Source organism: Theropithecus gelada, chromosome 3, assembly GCF_003255815.1.
Source record: "Theropithecus gelada isolate Dixy chromosome 3, Tgel_1.0, whole genome shotgun sequence".
NCBI lineage: Eukaryota > Metazoa > Chordata > Mammalia > Primates > Cercopithecidae > Theropithecus > Theropithecus gelada.
In genome coordinates this window covers 173,763,430-173,779,016 of record NC_037670.1, presented here as the reverse complement: position 1 = coordinate 173,779,016, position 15,587 = coordinate 173,763,430, and the positions used below count along the sequence as shown (strand labels likewise).

General features: G+C 40.9%; 2 non-coding genes across 2 annotated transcripts; both read left to right on the top strand.

The window, feature by feature from the left end:
* The first annotated feature begins 3,869 nt into the window (after window positions 1-3,869).
* On the top strand, window positions 3,870-3,941 carry TRNAC-GCA. The gene has a single exon. It is a non-coding gene; the product is annotated as a tRNA-Cys (tRNA).
* Window positions 3,942-5,600: 1,659 nt separating this feature from the next.
* Window positions 5,601-5,672, top strand: TRNAC-GCA. The gene has a single exon. It is a non-coding gene; the product is annotated as a tRNA-Cys (tRNA).
* Window positions 5,673-15,587: the final 9,915 nt, after the last annotated feature.

Sequence of the window (15,587 nt, the reverse complement as noted above, 5' to 3'; positions counted from 1 at the left end):
TAATCCGAAAAATGCCTTTACCTTTATGATACAGTGTAACCTAATCATGAGAGTGAAATCCCATCATGTTCATAAGTTTTACCCACAAGGAAAGGAAGAGGGTTATATGGCGCATATATCCCAGGGGGTAGGAATTTTGGTGGGAGCTGGGAGGTACCTTAAAATTCTGTCTAGACAACAGGAAAATCCTTAAGTCCAAAAGGAAAAAACACAAAAACAAAAAAAAAACACCAAAAATACACCAGTAGGCAGCAAGGCAAACAACTCCTAGAGTTCACACAAGACCAGAAAGAATTCATGTTCCAATCAAAGTGAGTGGAGAGATCTCATAATACCTAAGTCATTGAGCAAAGTTATCAGAAGGTTCTTGCCATAGAAGTGAAGGTAAATTATATTGTAGTTTCTCTTAGCTGGGGTATATCCCAAAATCCCTAGTAGATGCCTGAAACCACAGATAATATCAAATCTTAATTATACTTTTTTTCTTATACATACATGCCTATAATAATAATAATAATTTAATTTATAAGTGTGGCATAATAAGAGATTAACAACAATAATCAATAATAAAATAGAAAAATAATAACTGTATACTTTAATAAAAGTCATATGAATGTGGTCTCCCTCTCTCTCACTGCTCACTGTCTCTCAAAATATTTTATTGTGCTATGTGGGGAAAAGAAAGAAAGATCAGCCTGTTACTGTGTCTATATAGAAAGAAGTAGACATAAGAGACTCCATTTTGTTCTGTATTTGAGATGCTGTTAATCTGTGACCCTACCCCCAACCTTGTCCTTGCAAGAGACATGTGCTGCGGTGACTCAAGGTTTAATAGATTTTGGGCTGTGCAGGATGTGTCTTTGTTAAACAAGTGCCTGAAGGCAGCTTGCTGGTTAAAAGTCATCACCATTCTCTTAATTTCAACTACCCAGGGACACGTACACGGCCAAAGGTCGCAGCGACCTCTGCCTAGGAAAGCTAGGTATTGTCCAAGGTTTCTCCCCATGTGATAGGCTGAAACAATGGTAAAAGGTTTATGGAGATGTTTGCATATGCATCTCAAGGCACAGCATTTTCCTTTAAACTTATTCATGTCACAGAGGTTTTTCGTTCATATGTCTTACTGCCGATTTCCTCCCTACAATGATCCTATTGTCCTGCCACTCCCTTATCTTTAAGATGGTAAAGATAATTATCAATAAATACTAAGGGAACTCAGAGACCGGTGCCGGTGTGGGTCCTCTGTAAGCTGAGCGCCGGTCCCCTGGGCCCACTTTCTCTTTCTCTATACTTTGTCTCTATGTCTCATTTCTTTTCTCAAGTCTCTCGTTCCACCTAACGAGAAACACCCACAGATGTGGAGGGGCAGGCCACCCCTTCAGTGCTATATCACCTATTTTCAGACCAAGGTTGACCACAGGTAACTGAAACCTTGAAAAGTGAAACTATAGATAAAGGGGGACTAATTTACAGAATAAAGGCTACTCTGGACTCACTCTAACAAAATGTAAAAGCAAGCCTCAAATGGAGTAGGTTGACAGCCAAGTTACTTAATTGCATCCCAAAACAAAATTCAATACTCTTTAAAGGAATACAACTAAATCTAGTATTCAGCACTCTGTAAAGGAATATAACCAAATGTAGCATCCAATTTTACATTCACAACACAAAATTCACAACGTCCCACATACAAACAAAAATACAAAGGAAAATATGAGCCATAATCAGAGGAAAAACAGATGCAGAAAGGAGCGAGATGATGAAGTTAGCAGAAAATCATTTTAAAACAGCTATTATAAATCCTGTAAATGTGCTCAAATATGCAAAGGAAGACAAGGACATAATGAGGAAAGAAATAAAAAATATTTAAAAGGCCCAAATATAACTTCTATAGATAAAAATATAATATCTGAAATGAAAAGTAACTGGATTAGATCTTTTAGAAGGAACGATTTTTAAACTTAAAGACATAGCAGTATAAGCTACCAAAATGAAGTACACGGAGGAAGAAGACACAAAAAAATAAGCATAGATTTAGTAAGCTGTGAGACAATATCAAGCAGTTTAATACATATATATTTGGTCAGGCATGGTGGCTCATGCCTGTAATTCCAACACTTTGGGAGGCCAAGGTGGGAGGATTGTTTGAAGCCAGATTTTCAAGACCAGCCTATGTAATAAGCAAAACCCTGTGTCTACAAAAAAATTTTTTAATTAGCCAGGTGTGGTGGTGTGTGCCTATAGTCCCAGCTACTCAGGAGGTTGAGGTGAGAGGATTGCTTGAGCCCAGGAGTTTGAGGCAACAGTGAGCTATGATCATGCCACTGCATTCCAGCATGGGTGATAGAGCAAGACCTGTCTTTAAAAAAAACAAAAAATGTGGTGTGGTGTGTGTGTGTGTGTATGTGTGTTCTCTGAAGAAAAGAACAGAGAGAAATACAGAAAAAAATTTTAATAAATGGTCCAAAAGTTTTCAAATTTGATGAAAATTAGAAATCCACAGATCACCTCAACAAATCCCAAGCATGAGTATCATAAAGAAAACAAAACCAAAGCACATCATGATAAAGTTGCTGAAAGCTAATGATAAATATTAAAGACAGCCAACACAGAGGAATGAAAGCAGACTTCTTATCAGAAATCATGCAGTCTAGAAAGGGAAAAAGGAACATCTTTTTAAAAATACTACTAATTCTATATTCAATGAGTTCTACACCCAGTGAAAATATCTTTCATCAATGAAGGTAAACATTTTTTCAGGCCAACAAAAAGCTGAAAGAATTTGTTACCCATAGACTTACTTTATAGGAAGTAGACTAGGCTTCTTCAGGGAAAGAGAAAAATGATACCAGATGAAAATCCAGATTTGCACAAAGTAATAAAAAGTGTCAGAAATGGTACATATGTAGAGTAATATAATTTTGTCTCATTTTAAAAACTCTTTAAAGGATAATTAATGTAGCTGGGCACAGTGGCTCACACCTGTAATCCCAGGATTTTGGGAGGTCAAGGCAGGAATATCACTTGAGGCCAGGAGTTCAAGACCAGCCTGGGCAACATAATGAGATCCTGTCTCATTTTTAAATTAAAAAATTAAAAACAAAAAGAAAAAATAAAAATAAGTAATGCAAAAATAATATAAATGTATTGGGTTTATAATATACATTGAAGTAAAATCTATGACAATAATAACACAACGGACAAAACGAGGGAAATGGAAATCTGTTGTAAGATTCTTACACTATCAGAGAAGCAGTAAAACATTATCTGAAGGTAAAATGTGATAAGTTAAAGATGATACTGCGATCTCTAGAGGAACCCTAAAAAATATAAAACAAAGAGGAATAGCTAATAAGCTCATGGTGGAGACAAAATGAGATCGTAAAAAAAAAAAAAAAAAAAAAAAAATGCAGTCCCAATGAAGTCAGGAAAACAAGAACAAAATCTACTATTTGGAACAAATAAAACCAAATGTGGCCGGGCATACTGGCTCAGCACTTTGGGAGTGTTGCTCAGCACTTTGGGAGGCTGAGGCCACAGGAACAACTGAGGCCAGGAGTTCGAGGCTAGTAGGGGCTCTTTGCATTCCAGAACAATCAGGCCCAGGGCCCAAACCCAGGCCCTCAAGCTATGTCTACACCTGGGTTTAACCCCACCACTCTCCTTTTCCCAAAAAGCTAACGCTGCAGCTTAATTGGCTGGGTGCTGGCAGGTGTGGAGGGGGTTGTACAAAAGAGCTGCTCTGTTGTGCATTACATAACTTCATACCTGTTGCTCCTGGGGAGCTACAGGAGACAGGGTGGCCAGAGCATAGCTTGTGAATGACTGTGATTATTAATATATCTTTATTTAAAGAAAATGAGTACCTCGGGGGTATAGCTCAGGGGTAGAGCATTTGACTGCAGATCAAGAGGTCCCTGGTTCAAATCCAGGTGCCCCCTTTGTTATTACCAGTTTTACACTGGGCAATTATAGAGTAACTCCTTGTTATCTGGTAGGCTCTGTCTCCACGAAAAATAATTTTTTAAAAAATCAGCTGGACATGGTGACTCACACCTGTAGTCCTAGCTACTTGGGAGGCTGACACAGGAGAATCACTTAAACAAAGAAATCTATAAGCTATCCATAAGAATGCCACTTTAAATATAACAAGATGAATAGTTTAAGAGAGTGAAAAAGTATATGCCAAACAAACACTAACCAAAAGAAAAATGAAAAGTCTATTTTATAACAGACTAAATAGACCAGAACAAGGAAAATTAATGCACTGAAGAGGAATATTTCATAATGATAAAAAGATCAATTCATCAAGAGAACATAACAATCTTAAATGTATATGCACCTATTAACAGAGTTTCAAAATACGAGAGGCAACAACTACTGAGATCAACTGATCAACTTTGGGTAACTGAAGTTGGATCTGAATTTTTACCTCAAAAAATAAATGGATTTTCATGTTGTCTAAGCCAAAAAAAGACAAATGAACAACATAATGAAAAAAAATAGAACATACCTAAATAAAATTTCAGATTATAAGAGAATACTATGGGCCAGGCGCAGTGGCTCACACCTGTAATCTCAGCACTTTGGGAGGCCGAGGTGGGCGGATCACCTGAGGTCAGGAGTTCAAGACCAGCCTGACCAACATGGCAAAACGCTATCTCTACTAAAAATTCAAAAATTAGCCGGGCATGGTAGTGGGTGCCTCAGGGGGCTGAGGCAGAATTGCTTGAACCCGGAAAGTGGAGGTTGCAGTGAGGCGAGATTGCACTCCAGCCTGGGCAACAAGAGCAAAACTCCGTCTAAAGAAAGAAAGAAAGAAAGAGAGAGAAAGAAAGAGTGAATACTTTGTACAACTTCATTACATTTTCTAAGTGAAAATGAATTACTAAAAATGACCTAAGATGAAGCAGAGCACTTAAATAGACCAATAATGACAGAATTCATTAAAAGATCATTAAGGAGCTCTTCCTCACAAAAGGCACCCTACCCAGAGGCTTACAGGCAAGTTTCTGCTAATCTTTAGTTTAAAATATGTAATTCTATGTTATATAGAATGTTCCAGCATATAGAACGCTTTACATCTCTCCAAATCATTCTAGGAAATTCACATAATCCTGATATAAAACATAAATTACAAGAGCATATACCACAAAGAAAGCTATAGTCCAATCTCATTTCAGAATAATCTAGACAAAATAGTAGAAAATCTTATCCGATAGTACAATCCCACATAACTAAGAAGGACTTAAAACAGAAATGCACTGATGGCTCAATATTGGAACATCTATTACTATCAAGTAGGGGCTCTTTGCATTCCAGAACAATCAGGCCCAGGGCCCAAACCCAGGCCCTTAAGCTATGTCTGTATCTGGATTTAACCCCACCACTCTCCTTTTCCTAAAAAGCTAAGGCTGCAGCTTAATTGGCCAGGTGCGGGCAGGTGTGGAGGGGGTTGTACAGAAGAGCTGCTCTGTTGTGCATTACATAACTCCACGCCTGTAGCTACTGGGGAGCTACAGGAGACAGGGTGGCCAGAGTGTAGCTTGTGAATGACTGTGATTATTAATATATCTTTATTTAAAGGAGATGAGTACCTTGGGGGTATAGCTCAGGGGTAGAGCATTTGACTGCAGATCAAGAGGTCCCTGGTTCAAATCCAGGTGCCCCCTTTGTCACTACCATTTTACACTGGGCAATTATAGTATAGCTCCTTGTTATCTGGTAGGCCAACCTCAAGGAACCACCTTTCCCACCAATGGCAAAGACTGAAGTATTTCTCTTGTGACATTTTCACATATTTCATTTTTACCTCCTCAGCCGTAATTATTTCCTGGAGGGGTAGAGGAAGGCTGCCCTAGGTTTTTTCTGTTTCCCTTGTACCTAATTATTATCATCGAGATTTTATTTGCTTACACCAAGCTTACTTTAAAAAAAGGATCCAAGGCAACTTACAATGAAAGACACAATAAAACTCTAACTGGTAAAACGAGTATTAAAAGGCCAGCGCCAAATGTCTAGGAGAGGTGGTAAATAATTATTCCCAAGAGCCTAGGTTAGGAGAAGCTCTTACTGTGGAATTCAAAACATCTCATAGCTCCCAGTAATCATGCAAAGGGAAAACAGACCAATTCACCAGTGGATAAAAATATTTTATTAGCTCTGAAGAACAGCAAGCATTAATATGATAGGTCTTAATAGATGGAACAGTGGACAGATGATGGTGACTGCCAGGGCAACCATGTGCAGACACACAGGTTGCACATTATATAACTTTACCAATTACACAGTACCCTGGAATGATGCAACACAGGGACCCTGAATATTTGCTGTGTTTTATCCATTTTTTAAAAATTGCAGAAACAGTGCTACGTGTGTGTGTGTATGTGTGTGTGTGTCTCAAAGGAGGCTACTAGTTAAGTACCCAATATTCATTCTCTTCTCCTCTGTAGTAATAGAACCCAGATTTCATACTGAGCAGTTATGTTCTCAGCTAAGAGACCACATTCCTGGGCCGTCTTTGGCTAGGGGTGGCATACACACGAGGGATAAGAAACAGTGAAGACTTCTGGGAAAATATAAGAGAAGGACAAACATGTCGTGTGCTCCCTTTGCCTTTACTTCTGCTCCCTACTTATAACATAGATGTGATGGCCGGAGCACAAGCTATCAACTTGGACCATGAGTCAACTTTGAGGATGGGATCCACATTTTAAGGAAGGCTGACCAGGGAGACAAAAGGAGCCTGTGTCTCTAAAGACATCCTCGAGTTACCATGCCAGCCCTGGTCTGCTCACCTCCTGATATGGTTTGGCTCTACGCCACCACCCAAATCTCATGTCAAATTGTAATCCCCAATGTTGGAGAAGGGGCCTGCTGGGAAGTGATCAGATCATGGGGGCAGATGTCCCCCTGTTGTTCTCGTGATAGTGAGTGAGATCTCATGAGATCTGGTTGTTTAAAAGTGTGTAGCACTTCTTCCCTCTCTCTTCCTCCTCTTCTGGCAGTGTGAAGATGTGCCTGCTTCCCCCTTCAACTTCTGCCATGATTGTAAGTTTTCTGAGGCCTCCCCAGCCACGTTTCCTGTACAGTCTGTGGAACTGTGAGTCAACTAAACCTCTTTTCTTCATAAATTACCCAGTCTCAGGTATGTCTTTATAGCAGTGTGAAAACAGACTATTACAGTAAATTGGTACCAGAGAAGTAGGGCATTGCTGTAAAGATACCTGAAAATGTGGAGGCGACTTCAGAATTGTGTAATGGGCAGAGGTTGGAACAGTTTGAAGGCTCAGAAGAAGATAGGAAGAAGAGGGAAAGTTTGGAACTTCCTAGAGATTTGTTGAATGGTTGTTTACAAGTATGTAGCACTTCCCTCTTCACGCTCTTCCTTGTGCTCTGGCCATGTGAAGATGTGCCTGCTTCCTCTTCACCTTCTGCCGTGATTGTAAGTTTCCTGAGGCCTCCTCAGCCATGATTTCTATACAACCTGTGGAACTGTGAGGCAATTAAACCTCTTTTCTTCATAAATTACCTGGCCTCAGAGTATGTCTTTATAGCAGTGTGAGAACAGACTAATACACCTCCATACATCCTTTATGAAAAATACATAAATTGCTATCTTGTTGAAACCTCCAGGGACAGAAAAATCCAGATGATTCAGAAAGTTCATCCCCTTTCTCCATCAACAGCCTACCAAGCACCTACCTCCGTAGGTCTGAGTTAGTCATGAAAAAGGTTTTTCTACCAAGGCCATTTCCTTGGTAGAAACTCTCATTGTTGACAGTTGACCAGGAAGAAACTCTCATTGTTGAGAGTTGACCAGGAAACTTTCATCGTTACAGAGTCAACTAAGTGTTCCCACAGCTTTCTCAGCTTCCCTCTAATGATACAGAGTAATGTAGGAGGAAAGTCCTTCTACTGTTGCGCATCCCATGGTGCACCCAGCTCTGCCTGGCCCAAGTCCACATCTTTACAGGATAAGGAGAGCTCAGGGAACCATACACTTTTGCTGCTCCTCTGCCTACAAGTCCCCCAGGAACTTCTTGTCTGTGTTAGAAATGCAAGGTATGCTGTCATGAGTGAGCCTGTACCCCTTAGCACAGTAGTTACTCTCATTTCCAGCTGGTTACTAGCAGCTGAATGCAGCTCCTAACTGCTGGTGCATGATTCTTCCACTGGTTTGGAAAAGGCAGTTCTACACAGGGCTTGCACAACTAACTTAACTGAGTGGTAAAGTCATCCCTGGATGCCAGAGGAATTCATGGTTAGCATGTCTTTCAGCTCAGTGCTACTCAGTGTGGTCCATGAACTGAGGCCAGTCCATGAACTCTTTGTTACGGGTCTGTGATGGGAGAAATTCAGAAATCGAGAGTAAATGCTGAAAAAGTCTATAACAATCTGCCATTGGCCAGCTCTGGTGGTGTGGCGGGTCTCAAAGTCTGCAAGTCTGATGGACCAGTGTTGATTCATGACAGATTTTAAGAAAATAAAAATAAAGCTGGATTTTCACCACAGATAGACTGAAAAGCATGGCTTTAATTCACCCCTCCTGGAGATTCATTCTCAGAACTCTTTAGTGTGGAGCAGCTGGCACTTCAAGATTTCACTCACTGTGTTCATCAGGGCCCTTAAGGACCAGCAACAGAACCTAGACTGAGCAGTAAACGTTTATTAAAAGCCTCTCTCTCACAAGGTAGAGTTGTGGAAAATTAGTCTTCAGTCTAACCTTTCAGAAAAAATGCCCCAAACCTCTGCAGAACTGGCCTGCTGAAGAAACAATAATGCAGGTGCCACTTTGCACCAGATGACAGAGTCTACATTCCAGACACCACAACTCCTACCACTTCTCTACCAGAAACTCAAGCCCTCAAAACTGGAAGACAACACCACCACCCTTGCAAGCCAAATGGACCCTGCCCCTCCCTCTTCCCTCTTCAGGCCTTAAAGGGTACATCCCATCACTGGAGCCCAGTCCCATTCCATAAGCGCAAAGGGGCCTGGAGAACAAGTTTTCTAGCTTCTATTTTGAGGATGCTGTTCTTGTAAAGAAGACATTCCCCATATACAGCAAGTGCACTCAAAGATTCTGCACAGTCAGAAAACATGAAAATGTCCCTCACAACCATATCAGATTTTTGAATACAATACAAAAAGAATGTAAAATATCTTATTAACTTTTTTATTAATTACTTGTTGCAATAATAATACTTTAGATATGTGGGTTAAATGGAATATTGCATTAAAATAGATTTCAATAATTTGTTTTTATTTATTAATGTGTTTACTAGAAACTATGAAATTACATATATGGCTCACATTTGCAGCTTGCATTATATTTCTATTGGACAGTGTTGCTCTAGATGAAGTGTGGCCTCAGAATATAAGACCAGGATTGTGTCACCAATCAGTGGGGAAAGGGTGAACTATACAATAAATGGTGCTGGAATAATTGTCTTCTAAACAAAATCACAATGTGATCCCTACCTCACTCCATTAAAAAAAATACAGATGAGGTCAGGTACAGTGGCTCATACCTGTAATCCAAGCACTTTGGGAGACTGAGGTAAATGGATCACCTGAGGTCAGGAGCTCTAGACCAGCCTGGCCAACATGATGAAACCCCATCTCTACTAAAAATACAAAAAAATTAGCCAGGTGTGGTGGCAGATGCCTGTAATCCCAGCTACTCAGAGACTGAGGCAGGAGAATTGATTGAACCCAGGAGGAGGAGGTTGCAGTGAGCCAGGATTGTACCACTGCACTCCAGCCTGGTCAACAAGAGTGAAACTGCATCTCAAAAAAAAAAAAACAACAGATGAATTAAAGACCTAAATATGAACTCAAACTTCTGATAGAATATACAGAATACACACACACACACACACACACACACACACACACACGTATACATACATACTGTTAAAGAAAAAGCTATTCAGTGATCTTGTTCAAGCACAGTGAGGAAGCCATTGCAATAGGTATAGAGACCACTGCAACCAAGTCTTGCAGTGAGGGAGACAGACTGGGCTCAACTTTGAATACAGCATGGGTAAGTAGGTATTTATAGCCAAGGAGCAGGGTGAGGGGTCAGTGGATGGAAAATTACTAAGAAGTAACATCACAGGATTCTTGCTGAAGACAGGCCAGGGAAATCAGACATCATCACCTGGAAGATGATGGAGGAGGAGGAACTTGACCAGCTATTGAGAGTGCTCAGATATCAAGAGTGTGGGGGGTTCTTGCTAAACTGGCTTAGCAGAACTCTTGGCTAAAACTGGACTTTATAAGGAAGTGTACAGATGGGCACAGATTTGGGGTTTGTGTTTAAGATTTATATATCTGATACTGTAAAATTGGTAAATTGGTACACTCACTATGGAGAAAATTTTGGCAATAAAACAGCAAAATAAATATATAAATCATATAGACCTATAAGAGTATACTTAAAAGTATGCATAAAATTCAGGAATTTCACTTCTTGGTACATCTAAGAAACTCTAGCATAAGTTTATCAGGAGATGTGCACAAATGTTCTTTGCAGTACTATTGTTAATTTGAAAACAAACAAACAAACAAAAAAGAAATGTCCTGAGTGTGTCCATTTATAGTGGAATAGATGAATAACACTTTCTGGACTCTTAAAATGTAATTTTTTAAATTATGCAGTTAAAAGAAAATTTAAGCTGAGGGTCCAAGGTAAAATAGGTATCAGATACCAAAAGCAGGCATGAGACAGCACCATGTGGAAATTTCAGTCATGTCTGATAACCAGATGGCTTCCTACCAGGAGGTAGAAGAGGGTCAGTTTGTTAGAGATTAGAGTGTTGGTGAGGAATACATTTTCCTGCTCTTCTCAAGGGGAAAGAGTTGGGGGGAGTGTTTTCCCCTAACTCAAGCCTAGTGAAGGAGCTTCAAGGAGTCTCAGCTCACAGAACTTGGTCCACGTGCCCTGGAGTCAGGGTTTGCGATGGAGCAGAGTCCAGCACAAAGGAGGGCACAAAACTGAGCAGAGGTGGCTGCCCTGCAGGTGGAGAGTGATGCAGCTCTTGGAAATGGGCCTGCATCACCAGCATGGGCTGGGGACCGAAGCCACAGGAGTATTTCCTGTAGGCCACACAAGAGAGGGAGCTACTCAGGAGCTATATTAAACTCTGCCCAAGAGGATGAGTTATGGACCCCAACAGAGAGAATCTGTGCGACATGGAACCCAGAAAGCCAGAGGTGCAGGTAGAAATGTCAGTCCAGGAGAGATGTGCTGCAAGGTCATAAAAGCAGTCAGATGTTCCCAGTGGAGCCCTCTGAAGAATCCCATGGAAATGACCAGGGAGTCATTTGAAACACTTGCCAAGCCCAGCAAAAACAAAGCTATCTTATTACAGTGCCAGTCAAGTAAGAACTTTCTCATTCTCCTTTTCCTCTCCTCCCCACTTCCCCCTCTCCCCACCCTAGATGCTAGGGATGAATGCTAGATGGGGACAGGGAGAGGAAGGACCATGACTCAACTCTTCCACTTCTAGTGGAAGATAGACGCTCCAATCGATTTCAGAGTATCAGTTATTCCACGGGACTGAACATTTTAATGACTGAGTTAAGATTGCAGCCATGGGACTTTTTGCTACATAAGAGTGATCATTAAAGTGTCTTTGACAAGAAAACGCCATTTCACTGAGAAAGTTTAAAAGGGGCAGTGAGGAGCAAAAATGAAGTTGCTTTTATTATCACCTCATGAGTGCTCCACGTTCAACAGCTGCAAAAGTGACCAGTTAGCTCTCAAAAAGACGGTGTCATGTGCAAATAATTTAAGATACAGAACTATATGTTTAGCATTATCCCATTTGGGTTGTTTAAACATACACAGAAAATATGGAATATTGTTTCTGTATACCCATATATAAATGTAAAAATATTTTAAAAATGGGACTTGTATCAAGAATATATAAAGTTGTCAAAATTTAACAAAAAAGTCCATTTCAAAAATGGGCAAAATATTTCAAAGACATTTCGCTGAAGAGGATGTTCAGTTGGCAAATAAGCACATGAAAAGATGTCAACATCATTGGCCATTAGGAAAATGCTAATAAAGCTACAGTGGGATATCACTACTCACCTATTAGCATAACTAAAATAGAAAAGTGATATTATCAAATGCTGTTGAGGACGCAGAAAAACTGGATTACTCATACATTACTAGTAGGAATGTAAAATGGTACTGCCGCTCTACAAAACAGTTTGGCAGGTTCTGACCAAGCCAAACATGTGCTTACTGTAGGACTCAATAATTGCAGTCTTGGGCATTATGCCAAAGAAGCACAAATTTTTTTTCTCAGAAAAATCTGTACCCAAGTATTCACAGAAGTTTTATTCATCATGGCCAAAAGCTGGAAACAACCCAAACATCCTTCAATAGATGAATGAAGTTTAGCAAACTATTGTTCATCTATATGATGAAACACTACTCAGCCATAAAAAGGAGTAGACCATTGATACACACAACAACTTGGATAGATCTCTAGGGATTTATGCTGAGTAGAAAAAAAGCCAATCTCAGAAGGTTACATATTGTATGCCGTGACGGACCCTTGTGAGAAAACTGTTCTGTAGGTTGACTGTGGTGGTGGCCACACAAGTCTATACCGGTTATAACATTGCAAAGAACTAAACACACACACACAGGTGCATGTAAATCTAATGACATCTGAATAAGATTGGTGGGGCTTGTATCAATGTCAGTTTCCTGGTGGTGCTATTGTACACTAGTTATTCAAAATTATATTATTGGAGAAAATTAGCTGAAAAGCACACAGGATCCCTCTATTTCTTACAACTACATGGGAATCTTCAGTTATCTCAAAAAGTTAAAAAAAAAAAAAAAAGAGTGGAAAGTGGAAGGATGCAGCCTAAATTCATGATAATAGTTGTCTTTAGGGAGGGGAGGAATGGGAGTGGACTGGGGAAGGAGGATGTTGCAGAGGACGTGGCTGTGTTGGTGATGTTTCACTACCTTAAAATCATGAGCCAATTCTAACATGATAGCAGTTACCACTTCTGGGTGTTAAGTATATTGGTGATTCTTAAATTATTCTATGTAGTTTTCTGTAAAATAAAAAATATTTTTGAAAGGTGAGGGAGTAGCTTTGGCAGCCTGATGGATAGCCAGGTGGGAAGCACAGACACACAGAAGGGCCAGCGAGGAGATACACTGCAGGTGGAGCAGACACTCTGCAGGTGGGCCTGCCTCAGGGAAAGTTGCCCATTCAGGGCCTGGGATTGACCTGCAGAGGAGGGGTCTCTGGTCCCAACACAGAAGCCCTTGTTGGTTCAAGCTTTGTTTCTGGGGAACCTAGACTTAGTGTCCAGCCCCAGCAACTCCAGCTGGGCCAACCTCCTCAGTTGGGGCCCTGGGACAGGTAGAACTGTTGCCCTGCCCTAGGATGAGGACTGAAAATCTCTGTTAGTATGTCTCCTGTGCCAGTTATCAAAGTAATGTCTCTTGACTCCAAATGCATCCCTCATTGCCTGCTCTATGATAATGGAGTGGTACCCTGTAACTATTTCTCCCTAGTCAATGGCACAATGTTATGCTTTGTCAGTAGAAGGCGCAAGAGGGATGCTGGGGAAGGAAAGGGTTTGTATTCCTGGTTGTGGTGCACTCTGCCTGGCGGCTCCTACAGTGTGTGCACTGTCTGTAGCTCTGGGCTCCCACAGTACACTGAGCCAGCAGCATCTGACTGCTTTCTCTGGAGCATTGCTGCATGGCACCTCCTTGTGAATGACTTCCTCAGCACCTTCAGGCAGCTTTGCAGCGAGTTCTGAGGGCAGAACTTTCTCATGGTTGGTTTCCCCAAGAACTCCAGAAAGCAGTTTCCCAGTGACTGCTGCAGGTGCACATTTCCCCATGGATCATTGCCCCCAGCACCCTAAGGGGTGGATTCCCCTTGAACCCTACTGTGTCATCTGAGTGAATTTCTCCACAACCACAGCCTTTTCAATAGAGCTTAAATCTTAGCCTGCAGTGGAGGTGGGGTTTTTCCAGATCTGTTCCTTGTTTGGGTGCCCTTTCTCAGCCCTGGGATAGGGTTTACTCCCTATATCTGCTCTTCCTATATTCTTTAGAGTTCTCTTTGCCCCTTACTAATCAATGTCCCTCATTATTCCAATCCTCCACTAGAGTTACTATTTCTGTATACTTTTTCCTATTTAAGTTACCATGTGGTTTCTGTCTTCCTATTGGATCCTGATTGGTACAGAATTGATACCAGAAGTGAGGTGGTAACAATCAGTAGATAGTTTCACACCATGGGTTTGGGAAATTGGTTTGTTTGTATTCTTGGCTTGAGTGCAATGTGAAGCCCCTTGCCAATGAGAAATAATGGGATGCTAGTAGTCCATGGCATACATTGGCATCACAACCAATCAAGCTATCACTGTGGTTGATGGTGCTAAGTGTTAAATGAAGCAGATGTCTTGGGAGCCCAACTGGCTACTGTTTTAATGATGGCTGTAAGACCTATAATATGGGATTGATTCTTCTGAGTTCACTTGACCTCTTTCAGGAGGAAAATGACAAGCTTGGATCTTTGGAACCCTATAGACATAAGCTTAAGCTTGTTGTTCACAGGCAAAAGGCAGGAGGATGTAGACAGAATAGAGGAATTTCAGACCTAGTGGCTGTTTGAGGTCTCTCTCTCTCAAGGAAGGCTTAAATCCTCTTACAATTGAGTCAGGCACATCCAGGATAATCTCCCTTTAGATTAATTTATAGTTGGCTGATTAGGTTTATTCCATTTGCAAAATCCCTTCATCTTTGCCAGATAGGTAACATAATTGCTGAAACAACATCTCATCACCTTTGCTATATTTATTTATTTATTTTATTTTATTTATTTGTTTATTTTTTATTTTTTTTGAGATGGAGTTTCGCTCCTGTTGCCCAGGCTGAAGTGCAATGGCGCAATCTCGGCTTACTGAAACCTCCGCCTCCCAGGTTCAAGCTATTCTCCTGCCTCAGCCTTCCTGAGTAGCTGGGATTGCAGGCAAGTGCTACCATGCCCGGCTAGTTTTGTATTTTTAGTAGAGACGGGGTTTCTCCATGTTGGTCAGGCTGGTCTCCAACTCCTGACCTCAGATAATCTACCCACCTCGGCCTCCCAAAGAGCTGGGATTACAGGCATGAGACACCACGCCCAGCCTGCTATATGTTGTTGATTAGAAAAAAGTTACACATCCAATCCACACTCATGGGGAAGCAACTACACAAACGTATGGATATTGGGGTACAGGAATCATAGGGGCCGTCTTACAGTTCTAGCTACCACATCTTCCACTACAACATACCAAGGAAGCTCTGGCATTTCAAGTTCATTTGGTGTAGGCTACCTTTGGACCTGTTTTTCATTCAGCCACACTAGCACAATGTGGATATAGTCTGCATTTGACTGCAAATTAAAGAGGTCTCTGGTTCAAATCCAGATGTCCCCTTTGAAGGTATCCTTTCAGAGTCATTCCCAGTCCCTGGAGCTAACACACTAAATCTGGAAAATCTCAGCTCAGTGGGCCTATTTAAATATATTCAGCCTGATACAACTTTA